This window comes from Perca fluviatilis, chromosome 20, assembly GCF_010015445.1.
Source record: "Perca fluviatilis chromosome 20, GENO_Pfluv_1.0, whole genome shotgun sequence".
Taxonomy (NCBI): domain Eukaryota; kingdom Metazoa; phylum Chordata; class Actinopteri; order Perciformes; family Percidae; genus Perca; species Perca fluviatilis.
In genome coordinates, this window is record NC_053131.1 from 25,607,588 (window position 1) to 25,620,894 (window position 13,307).

The window sequence follows — 13,307 nt, forward strand, 5'->3', positions numbered from 1 at the left end:
TCCCACACAAAGTTACAAAATTGTTACATTTCAAGCACTTTCACCTGAATAAGTTCTAAGAAATAAGCACCAATAATAGTCAAAAATCTTGTTTCTATTTTTTTTATAACCTTTTTTTATAATTTAATTTCCTTATTTTCTCACAAAAAAACGAAAAATTATCATAAATGTGATCTCACAGGGGTAAATGGCAAATATGAACCATAAATGATGTATATATCATTGGTAATTGAGCTAAAGTAAACATCTATTAAGTATTTGTACATAAATTGTTATGGCTGTATTGATTTAAATGCCTAGTAATGTGGTGGGTCCACCAGACCCAGGAACATTGGCTGTATAACAAAAATATGAACACCACACAAGGGTTAAGTTCTAGATACCGTTGTTTTTTCAATCCCCCCCCCTTCAATCTACCACTGTAAATTACATTCACAACATCTCCCATAAGTAGCTTACCTGCTGCAGACCGCCTCCAGGGGAATCATTCACTGTATCAACAGGTGTCAATGTGATTGTGTTATTTTCCTTGAGGATATATGTGATATTTTCAAATGTACAGGAATTTATTGAAACGCCCATAGTTCTCCTTTACCTTAAAGAAAATTAGGAATCACCCTCTTTCACACATCTCCAGAAAAGAGCATGTACAAAATAGATATGGGTGAAAGTGTGTGCAACACAAAGCAGTTATCCAGTTAACCCCTCCCATCTCAGAAATGTTGAATTAGGCTACTGTCGGACCACATATACACACAAGAGTTATATATTGATCTACACTGTATACACACTTGAGATTGCACCTAATTCACAATATTATTCCTAATGGTGTCAGTGAGACACTAATGGGATGGCTGACGCTGTTGGCTCTAAATGGCTCATCAGAGTGCATGCAAACATCAATAATAACAAGCCCTAATCGTGTAACACATTTACACAGAGAGTTGAAAATTGTATTCTCAGTTCTAAGACACTTTTGGGGCTGTCCTGTCATTTTCGGAAAAAATATGCTTGTTCGCTTTCTTGCCTGGCAAGCTCACAATGATGACAAGATTTTACAAAGTCCCTGCTCCTGGCCAAGAAATAGTCCGACACATAACCCTCTGTAAAAAAAAACATAAATTAATCTAAATTTTTGAACCAAACAAGATGATGCATTATAGTTAGTGAGATTTAAAGGTGCTGGTATGCAGACCTTCGGACAGAGCCAGGCTAGCTGCTCTATTCCCTGTTGTCAGTCTTTATGCTAAGCTAAGCTTACAAGCTGCTGGTTGTAGCTTCATATTTAACGGACAGACATGATAGTGGTTCCAATTTTCTCATCCAACTCTCTGCAAGAAAGAGAAAAGGCAATTGTACTGTCCTTCAGCTAAACTAATTATATACAGCAGTTAAAAGGGAGTGCTGTTGTCCCTCAATAATTACGAACTTGCTCTAAATAATACTGAATATTCTTTGACACATTCACATTATTTCTATCATACCATTCTTTGTTAATTTCCCTCTATCCTTTCCAAATGCTTACATTATGTCCTATCAAAGATTTGCTCCATTGCCTGCATATCCCTCTATGACTGAATTTTTATGACCCACATGAAGGACAAGACACTTAGTCCTCTTATTTCTACAGAGCTTAGCAACAGCAAACTTGGACAATGTGCCAACAAGTCTGCTGAAAAAAAAAAAAAGTTCGCTCCAGCCAAAATTTTCAAGGTCACTGACCATTAACAGCCACTCCAAACTGTTTACTGTACCTCCTGGCCATCGTGCTGATGTGATTGCACTCTGTGAACAGCATTGCAGCCTTACTACTGCAACAGAGGTGAGAGGCTTTAAGGGTAAGCATTCGTAAAAAGTAGCCTACCTACCTATCACCTGTGGCATATTTGTAGAACCATTTCAAAAGTATAGGGTCTTTGTTTTTAACCACAGTCACGCCAGATTAAAAAGACTTTAATGTACCTCATCAACTTGCTTTACATTAAAGTGCCTCAAGATCTTTTCCCTTCCTGTTATAATTCTTTTCATCTTCAAATGTACCGTCTGGTTTCTGGATCTCAATTCATGAGAAATTGATTGAGTGCTTGGCTCTTTCCAATTCTCACACATGCCATTTTTAGAACAATTACCTCCATTGTTTGGGTCAAGGACAAGATACGAATACATTTCTTCTTTCTTTTTGCCACTTGCCAGCCACCTGCTGTATGCTGGGATGACGGTGTAACATGATGATAGGGTGGCAGAAATACATTACATATTAGATTTACCTATTTAGGCACTTTGTGGCTGCAGATCACCGCAAAGATGCAATCAGACTCTCTAACCACCTACAGTCTGAACAGACCCGAACCATAACCAACTTACTGGCAGCGTTAGCCGGTGTAATGGTGTTACTCTGTTCCTTGCAGGTTTTCTCACACCAGGACCAATGCTTGGATAATCATGTATGTTGCCCACAATATCTGTGTCTCTAAGTATCTCTTTTGGCGGTCTGTTACTTCCCACCTGCTTCAGTAAGCTGGACATTTGGATTTTCATCATTACACTAAATATTAGATGTACAAAAATAACTCTCTGCCTACATAACATTGTGCTTGGACAGTGGGATATAGCCATTTCTTCTTACATTCTTACATTGCTGTAGTTAAAGGAATAGAACATTTTTGGAAATACGCGTATTTGCTTTCTTGCCGAGAGTTAAATGAGAATATGGATACCAGTCTCATATTTGTTAAAAAAAATATGAAGCTGGAAATGGGGAAACAGCAAGTCTGTTCAAGGGTTAAAAAAAAAGAAAATCCACCTACCAGCACCTTGGGATTTTGTGAGCTGTGGCGACCTTTTTACCCAGACCTGACTGGATCCTGGAGTGCCGACGCCATTCAACCGAGTGACTTTTTTTCTTTGTGGTAGTTAAAGGAACAGAGCATGCATTCTGATTCATGAGGCATCATGCACAAGTTATAGGAGCTGATGGGATAACATTTCACATGAAATTGTACCTTGTGTGACAAATAAAAAATCGACTGATTGATTAATTGATTGATTGATAGCTAGATAGAATGAGTTACTCCTCGTCTGTTAAGATTGTATCAATTACTTACTCAACTTTTCAGCATCTGGCTTTGTTTGAAATGCCTCCTTTTTCAATGTAGACTCTGTTCTCTTTGACAGTAGGAAGGCTGTATTTAAATTTGCTCTATCGAAATCTAGCTCATTATCCCACTTGGCGAGCAGACTTGTTATGCGGTAGTACCGTTTTCTTCATGTGCTGCCTATTTCCCACAATGAGTGTGAAATCACTGGTCATTTATCTAAACTTCAGTAGCCCTGGCTCCAAATGATGCCTTTGTTTTGTCATGATGATCACTCAATAAACAAAACCTTCTGTTTCACACTTTCACACATAATAAGCTGTATAGTTGTGAATCCACCAACTGCCAATGCTCTGTCCTGAGCTAGTTATTCTATAAGAAGTACACTTGACACAGCACTCTACATTTCTGCAGTTGACCTAATACATGAATGGAAAGTGTGTGGGTTATTAATTTCTTTAAAGATAAATAAACCACTGCATTACTCATCATAAAGATGTAGCAAATGGATTGCCAGCTGATTATTTTTTAGGCTTGTCAGTGGCGTGGCTCTATGGATGGCAATGTTGGTCTTTAAGTTGGTCGGTTAAGACTGAAATATCTTAACAACTATTGGCTGGATTGCCATAAAATTTACAGTCATGCATGGTCCTCAGAGGATGAAATCTAATCATTTTGGTGAATGCCAGGGGCAAAAACAGGTTCCCATTTGTGGTTCTAAGTGAAATATCTCGACCACTATGGATTATGGATTGCCATGAAATTTGATACACACATTCATATACCCCTTTGGATGAATTGTAATCACTTTGGTTATCCGTTAACTTTTCCTCTAGCGTCGTCATCATCAGATCAAAATTGTAATTTGTCTAAAACTTTGGATTATGACCAAATAGGCTAACTGCAAAACTAATGATATTCCCATCAGCATCAACTGTACTTTGGATTGAGTGCTAATTAGCAAATGTTAGAACGCTAACATGCTACACTAACATGGTTAACAACGTAAATGTTGTACGTGCTAAACAGCAGCATGTCAGCTTGGTCTTTGTGTGCACGTTAGCAGACATTGGAAGACAAAGGCTTTGCACACTCTGGCTCCATATGCATTTCTTTATTTCATTGTGATGACATTTCGGCCCTCAGGCCTGCTTCAAAATCAACAATCAAAGTCAGACATGCACTTATGGTATATAGGCCACACCATAGTAACACATCTGATGGTGATTAGATAATCATATTCCACCATTAGGGTAAGAAAAAATCATCTTTCATCATCATCATTACTACAAACTAAATGACAAGAGCCACTATGTTTTATACCATATATAGAGATTTCAGTTTTCGATACAATGTTTAAATGTTAAAAATACATAGATATTGAAAATAATTCCTAATAGATATATAGCAAAAGTTAAACTTAATCTCTAGATGAACATCATAAACAACTTTGTCTAAACATCCAATGCGTAAAGGTACCTTACAGAAAACACTACAAGTCATAATCTATATTTGATCGATTAGGTGACAGGGTGCTCAAACAGTGGATCCCTCCTGGAAAGTAATACGTCCAAATTAACTCTCCACCACATGCTGATGTTAGCATATAGCTGAAATGACCACTTTGCCTAAGATTACAACCTCACAGAGCTAATAGAGGGGTTGTAGCCTCTTAGTCTTGTTCAACTGTGAACCTGACATTTCTGAGCAAAATCAGAAAAAAAGTGATAATGATGTGACAAAACTAACTGGCAGCCTGCTCTTTTCTTTTGGCTTGGAGACAAAGGCCCTGTGATAATACTAAATAGCATTTCAAATTCATTATCATTAATCATTTTAAATTCAAATAAATTCTCATTATCTCATTATTCTAAACTTAGCTTTAAGGTAAGAATGTAACATTTTCTAGTCTTGATGAAGACAGTCAAGACACTTAATAGCATCTCGCTAAGTCATTTCAAATGGATCTTTAATGTGCTTGGCACAGTAAATACCTTATGAATTGCTAATTCAATTTGGATTAAACACAATTCAATTTGGATCTTAAGTACAAAGAGCTACATTGGATGACTGAGCCGTGATCTGTGCTAAAAGCTCTGAGGTTATGGAGTCTGGCTGTGTCTCTGTGTCTGTGGTTTACTTCATTAATGTCACTGTTTTTGCTCAGGGAGACGTGATTGAGAGAAGTGACAGCACAGCATCTCTTTTCATCTGACATTAGACAGACAGACGGGCTCCTGTTTCCGCCCAGGCCGGCAGCCTGATGCACACCGCCAACATCCATTAGGATCGGTTTAACATCAGTCCTTTCCCCACTAACCTACATGGCCACCAGAAATGGGGCAAAATTGCCCTCAGAGCAGCCTCTGGGGCCTCCATTAATCCTGCCACCCCACTCTACTCTCTTTTTGACACATACCCTGTGTTAGATCTGAAAATATCACACATATTGGTGGTAAAGGTAGATATGCTGAGTATATGCTGTGTTGGGCACATTGACATATAAGATTAGACAACATAAAACCCTGACATGAATACACATTGCAAATGGAGTGGGAAGAATAACAAAAATGAAGATGAATAAGTATAAGTATGATCACAAAGATCCAAAGTCTGTCACGCTCATAATCACGCTCAGCAAAGGCTGATCCTGCCAATTCCAATTACGCCACAATTTCTTTTAAAGCAAAGTATGGACAGGCTACCGGGCAAAAATAAGCCCGATCTCTTTGTATAATTTCAAAGCAGGATCCAGGTTTGAAACAAGGCACAACAACAACAACAACGATCTGTGTTTGTCATTCAAAAGAGGGAACTTCAAAGAACCTAATTTTCTCTTGCCCAGCTGCACTGTGGCTCGCTGCCACGGGCCAATCATTATAATGAGTTAAATAAAAGTACTTTGAATAGACAGCTGAACAGTCTAACACTGCAAGCTACTGTATGAAATCTGTTTCAAATACTGTCTCAAAGACTGATCATGAGATGTTTGGATGATCAAGAACAGGAGATTTAATGGGAGTTTATGTACTTGCTGTCTAAGTAGCAATACTATTAGATGGGTGTGTCATAAATAATAATAATAATAAATAACATGGGATATGATGCAGTATTAGGAACCTGTGTAAGTGATATAAAGAAGCTTAGTTCCCCTGGGTTGATACATGTTAAGCATCATCAGGAATAAATGTAACTATGAAATGTTCCATTACAACTTGGTGTTATCAATATCGCCAAATTACTAAAATTACTAGAAAAACTAGAAAAGGCTACATTTTCTGAAGAAAAAAATGGAAATTTGCAGTGGCAATTGGCAATACAAACACAGGACAAATACTGAGAGAAGTTGAAATGACAGTTAAAATTGAAATGTTATAAGTTTCACCTTAAGTGTGTCATTTTAATTGTTAAAGTCCAGTTGACGTATCAGTTTAAGTGAAAGTGTTTTGTGTTTAAAAGTGTAGACCTGAAATTACTTTAACATTTCAGTTTAGGGTAAAGAGGGTAAGGGAGTTAAAGATTTAGTTGAAGTTTAAACTCTGAAAGTAGTCGCAATGTCAGTAAGCCATGTCTCCTAAAAATGACGAGCACTCTCACTTAGTGACGCATTTCACCTTAAACAAGTCTGACCACAGTGTACCTCCGATCTTCTTTGATTTTTTATGCATCACTTAAGGTTTGATCAAGTTCTACTTCAAATGCAATCAAAAGTGAGTTTTATGGGTTTCCTTAAAGGGGTGATAGAATGGTTATATAGGGTACTTCACACTGTTCCTTAAGGTCTCCTAATAGGGTATGTAACATTGATTGGGCTGAAAATGGCCCGGGTGCTGTTCTACGGGCCCTAATGCAACCTTGTGAAATAGGCCTGATTGAAATGACAGGTTTTCTCCCTTATATGGCATGCTCATGAATATTTAGATGAGCTACGCACTGATTGGTTGGTTGAAGCACACGCGCGCACACACACACACACACACACACACACACACACACACACACACACACACACACCCGTCACCTCCATGCCGCTCCATGCACACCACGTCACACAGAAATTGTATACATTGTTCGTCTGCTATTTTATTACTAAATTCACTTCTAAGACTTTTTTATGCGAGAAATCAACTATGTCTAGAGGTTCTCTGTATGTCCTTTTTACCCACCAAACTGTGTAATTCAACTATGACAAGGTAAACTCGGTTTTGCATTCTATCACCCCTTTAATGTCGCACATACCTGCCTGTTTTTTTATCTTAGCTACTAATATGTCTTTTAATATGTGCAGAGGTCATGCACTTTGCATTTATGGCTCAAAGGCACCAGTTATTGTCCAGTGCAGACCTACAAGCTGTGTTTGTGTTGGGATTTCATGCCCCACATGTGCTCATCATGCTTTATTTGCTCTGCCTGAAGCTGTGAACCCTTTGAACACCTGCCTCTGCTCTACCATTTTGCCGTGATTAGATCATTTGTTTATACTGGTGTTTTCTGGTCAGCCTCACATGCAAATATGCATTTGTATGCTCAGTTGACTATCTGCGGCTAACATTTGTTTATTCTATATCATTGGATTTGATGATGCATGATGAAAAGGTTATGCACATGCTCTTTTCAGCCAATTTCAAAACTGCCTTCTCTGGCTTTGAATCCCACACTCTGCATCAGCTCAACGGTAGACTGGAGATGACTGAGCCGCAGATTAATATTAGCAAAATATCCATGGGACGTATCCTGTCTTTACAACCAGCCCAGTTCAGACCACAGATTTGTGACCAAACGAAAACGTTTTAGAACGTCGCAGGGAAAAGTTGCAGTGGTCTGAACCGGTCCGTCTCAGCTCGACTCCAACCAGCTGATGGTGTTGCTTCGACTCAGCTGTTCAAGTTGCAGAGGCTGGTTTTTAGAATGTAAGGGACGTCACCTGTTTCAACAGCCAATAGAGAAGTCAGCTGGTAAAGTCAGCTACAGAGGTGTATAGTCCAGGTGCCAGAAAGTAGAAATCCTGTCCAGCAGCTGTCCCAACCATCACTAAACCAGCTCCTCTACCAGGTAGATGAGCTCGTTAGTGAAAACACCTGTTCTAGATGTAGAGGCAGATCCAAAAACATGGCAGGATTTTTACTTTCTGGCACCTGGACTATACACCTCTGGTCAGCTATAAATTATATAGAAATAAAATGATCTATGCTCCATTTTATTTTTATGTTACAAACAACAGGTCAAAATTTTAAGTTTTAGACGGAGCCTCAACGACACGGTAACGTTAGCAATGAATCAGAGAAATCAAACGTGTTTTCGCCGATTCATCGCTAGAAATGCAACTGTAGCAAGCATCTCAATATCACTAACGTTATCCACGTTCATATTCAGACGAAACAAATGATATATCCAGCTACAAAAAAGCCTAAAAGTCGGAAGTTAGAATGGAAGTACAAAGAGGTGTTGTTATGGAGACACTGCAAGAAGTTGCAAGTTTCAACCTGTCGCGAACCTTTGTTCTGAACTGGTCTTTATATGTTAGTCTCTATGACAAAATTCCTCTTAAGTTTCCACAGTCGGTCCTGTCTTGGCTTGACAATCTATTGTAACTGAACTTGGCACATCTTTCTTGCAATACATCACCTCTACTGGCAGCCTGATGTTTCTAGAGTAAGATTGTTGCTTTGTCCCTTGCAGGTTTTCTTGGGGCAAGACCAAAGCTTCCACAATCCCTTTGAACTTGTTTTCCAATTCCCTATGTCATGTCATACGTGCCAGTGGCACTCAGTGGGGTTGCTTTACTCAGAACTCAGATCTGAGCAGTCAGGCACAGAATTCACTCAATATTCTGTAGAGCTTTCTGTTGCTGTACACAACAACGCTGTGTAGCCCTACCATCAGCCCTTATCAGGGGAACTGCATCCATATTGGACGATTCCGCACCATACGATTTACATCTGATGCTAATGTGATACTAATGTGCAGTGCCAATGCGTAGGAAGCGTTTTATGTAGCGTTGTAGGGTTAGGGTTAACCTAAAATAAAGTACAGTATGTTTGAAATACTTGATTAGGTTTAGGAAATAATACTACTGTTATGGTTTCGGTATTTTGCTTTGTTTTCTGTTCTATTCTGTATTTTGGTTCTATGTCTTGTCTCCTCGTGATTGTTATTTTCGGTTTTGTATTATGTTCTGTTTCCTGTTTTATTGTGATAGTCTGATTTTCTGTGCTGTCTTGTCTAGTTTTACTTCCTGTGTTTTCCCGCCCTTGTGATTGCCTGATGTTTCTCACCTTTTTCCCAGCCCTTGTGTCACCTGCCTCTTGTTACCTCGTTACCCAGTGTATTTAGTCTTTGTGTTCCGCTTGTCCTGTGTCAGATCATTTTGTGTTTGTTCCTGTCTGTGTTTACTCCAGTCTCTGAGTTATGTGTTAGTCTTCCCTGGGATCTCTGTGCTCTCGTTTTCTTATTCAGCTCTGTTTCCCTTTTTGCGTTTTGGTCTTAGTTTTGCCTGTCTCAGTTTGTACTCCTTGTGTTGTTTCTTGCATTTTTCCAATTTTGGATTCCTGTTGGTTTGTACCCTGGATTTTGTTGTTGGAAATAAATCTTCAAGCAACTAATCCTCAGCCTGCTCTCTGCATTTGGATCCACCATTCCCTGCTCCACCAAACAACTACTTGATTATGTTTAGGAAAAGATTATAGTTTGTGCTCAAATAAATAATTTGTTATGTAACTTACATACATGACATTAGTAAAGTACATTACGTATGTAACTTAACTTACAAAAGGTAATAACGTACGGAACGTAAGTTCAAATAAGTCAATGTTGACTTTTGGTTTCACACGGGACGAGAATAGAATTCTACTGGGTGAAAGTCCTGTGTTTGTTTGATCCATCTGTCCACTCCGACCTCCTCCCTATGCAGACTTTGTTGCTTTTTAATTGTTATCCTCCCTTTATGGACTTTGTCACTCTTTACACTGACATCACACAGCCCTGCAGCCGAGTAGTTGAAAGCCCTTTGCGTCTCATTGACTCAAAGGGTACCTTTAGTCCGTATTAAAGAGTTTGTGTTGACCTTTTTATTAACCCAAACCACAATCTTTTCCTAACATTAACCAAGTGTTTTAGGTGCCTTACCTTAACTTTTACATTTATCATTGCATCATAGTTGCTATACACGTTTTGTAGAAAGCAAGAATTTTGATTGCGTTTCTGGGGTTTTGCAGAATCTTCCAGTATCTATGTACATCTTGTCTGGGATATGCTCGGTTTTCATTCAAGTCATTTTTTATTCTATTATTAATAGTGATATTTACATGTACGCACAAATGTTCTTAAGGGTTCATTTATGCCCTGTTGCTTTTATTACCATTGTGCCTTCAGACACTGTTAAGTGTCAACACTGGTCTTACTTCTACAGATTCAAATTCCTCTTGACATCCTTCCTATACCGCTAAGACATTAAGGGACTCCCAGTCATTTCCAAATGGTGACAGTCTTTGAAAGGCAGCCAAGCAGACAGCCGTCTGGGTTTCCCGTGCGCCTTTTATCCAGGATCAAACAGACGACATAAAACATGCAGCACCGGTACTTCTTCTGCTTATTGTTTCCTTTTTGGGAAAGAGCTGAACCGGCTATAATGATTATTCTGGCTGCTTCTCTCCATACATGCTTGAAGTGACATTCTGCCATCTGCAGGCTCAGTCCAACTCATCTTGCTGCACCTTCCGAGTCAGGGATGTATATATATAGGAGCAGGTGATCCTCGTTACCCCGATACGCTGCAGCTTTTTCAGCTCACCATTTAATTTGGCAAGTGAAACCGAACACGTTTTGGGGTGTTGACTAAATTGTATAACATATAAAATATCGACAATGCCACCTTGGGACTTTCACCCAAAGAATACCCAAAGCTTAGGATTCAAACCCAATTTTATTACTCTTAAAGCTTTAGTGCCTAACTTTTTGATATTAATAAACGTCTGTCACATTCAAGCCATTGCCATATGAGTTGCTACAAAGCTAATTAACACTGTCAGCTCCACACAACTCTCTCTGTATTTCTCAGTATGGCTATGTTCAGAAGATTGTGTCGTCCGGTGACTTTCCCGCGCAGAAACTCGAGTGAGGATAATTACCTCTTCTGAAGAGTCCATCATGTTTTTTTAATCCTCCGTGTCCTCCTTGGCTACAGGCAACTGCGTGGAGGAGGGGTAGGGGCGCATGCACAATCACATAAGGCTTATATCATGTGGACGCCCGGACAGTTTTGTTGTCATTATTTAGAATTCCTCATAGGGGCGACAGAAACTACGCACAATAGCTTTAACTACTTCTTTAAACCAGGGGTTCCCTCGAACACAGGCAAGTCCCCAAATAAGAACTCAGAGACGTAGATTAAAATATAAATAGACTGTATTAAAATAATCAGTAAAAACATAGGCCTATACAACACAATTAAATCAAGATGAAAACTAAATGTGAAATACTAATGCCTGGAATTTCAAATAATCAGAAATAAAACAAACAGAGGAGATACTAAAAAGCGACAGGAGTTACAGCCACACTCAACTGGAGGGGGCACCTAGAAACAAGTGGCCCAAGACTTCATAAAACACAGCAAATGGCCAAAATTACAATAACGGTTAACTAAAACAATCAAAAGGCCGTCTAATGAAAACCAGGCAAAAATTTAAATAACAAATTGAGTCAGGTTGTGTAAAATTCTAACTAAACAAAGCAGCAGTGACACTGTCTTCTCTGCAGGGACACAAATAGCCTACATGTGTTAGTGTTAACAATTATTTAAATAGCATTACCATCAACCAGTAGACTACTGACAAAATAGTTTACCTTGGCTGTAATAACGCTCTTAATTAACAATAAACTCTCGGCCCGAGCGGACTTCAAGCCTTTCCCGACTGTGGTGTGGAAGCGAGCAGCAAACGGGACATCAGTCTGGAATACATTTTACAAGCTGACTGACGTATTTGAACAAAAACAACCTCACCGGAGCACGCTACATAGGGTCTACCTCACAGGGAGAAACATGAAGAGCCAACGAACAGGGTTTACTACTGGGCTTTATTACCGAGGGACTGATCTGGAGACTCACAGCATTGGTTGACAAAGGTGGACTTTACCTGCCAGTTACACAAGCAGGCAAATTTACATAGTCATCATGGATGTCATATGGACCTTTTTCACAGCAGACATTTTGACTTGTCATAGTAGGAAAAGCACAGCTGAAATTGATAACCTTAACAATGGCTCAATTCCATCAAATGTCCCAGTAAGCAATTTCAGTGAGTCAGCATGCACAATACCAGGGCCTCTCCTAAGTGGAATGCAGCCATCATTAATGGTTTTGAATACACCTGTGCTTTTCCTACTATGACATGTCAACATGTCTGCCGTGAAAAAGGTCTATTGTCCATAAATTCCCTGACAGAAGGGAAGTATATTCATCCCTGCAACTAACCATGATTAGTGTACACGTGCTGCTGTGTGGTAATAAGCCAAAAGCTGTTTGTGTGGCAAGCTTCCTCCAATCGCAAAGCTTGACCCACCTAACAGCGCCGATTTTCACTTCAGGTATTTCAGGGCTTAAAGTTAAAAGATTTATACTTTCATCAACGTATATCTCATGGGTTTATCTCCTCTACTTATGCCTTTCATTCTGTTGGTAATTGCATTTACCCCCTCAGGTCCCAGTCATTCATTCTGTCTAATTAGCTCTCCTGACCCTCTAAGCACGGCTGTGACCTCTTCATCCAGTAAAGGTGCTGACATCGGCCTCATCACTTTGACTGCTGGCTGACACGCGGCCAGCGCTAATCGGAGGATGGATCCTTCTTGGGCTAATACGTGCAATTAGAACACAGTATTTGTAGCACTTTTAAAGGACTTTTAATTGTGCTTATGTTAATTAATAAAAAGCAGTTAACACTTTTGTCGCGGGTGTCCCATGGAAAGTCCAAGCAGGCTGCATGTAGGTCACATCTGCGTGTTTAAACTGACTTAATACATGCGATTGGTGTAAAACTGACTGCCATTGGCCAGCCCTCCAGAATGCACCAAATTAATTGGTGACTCACTGACTCACAAGAACACTGGCATGAAAAGACGTCTGTGTCTTGTGAAAGCGAATTTCAGTTGAACAATGGGCCCTATTTAAAGCTGACTGGGAGGCTTTTTGTAAGCAGAATAATGTTTGAATTAATC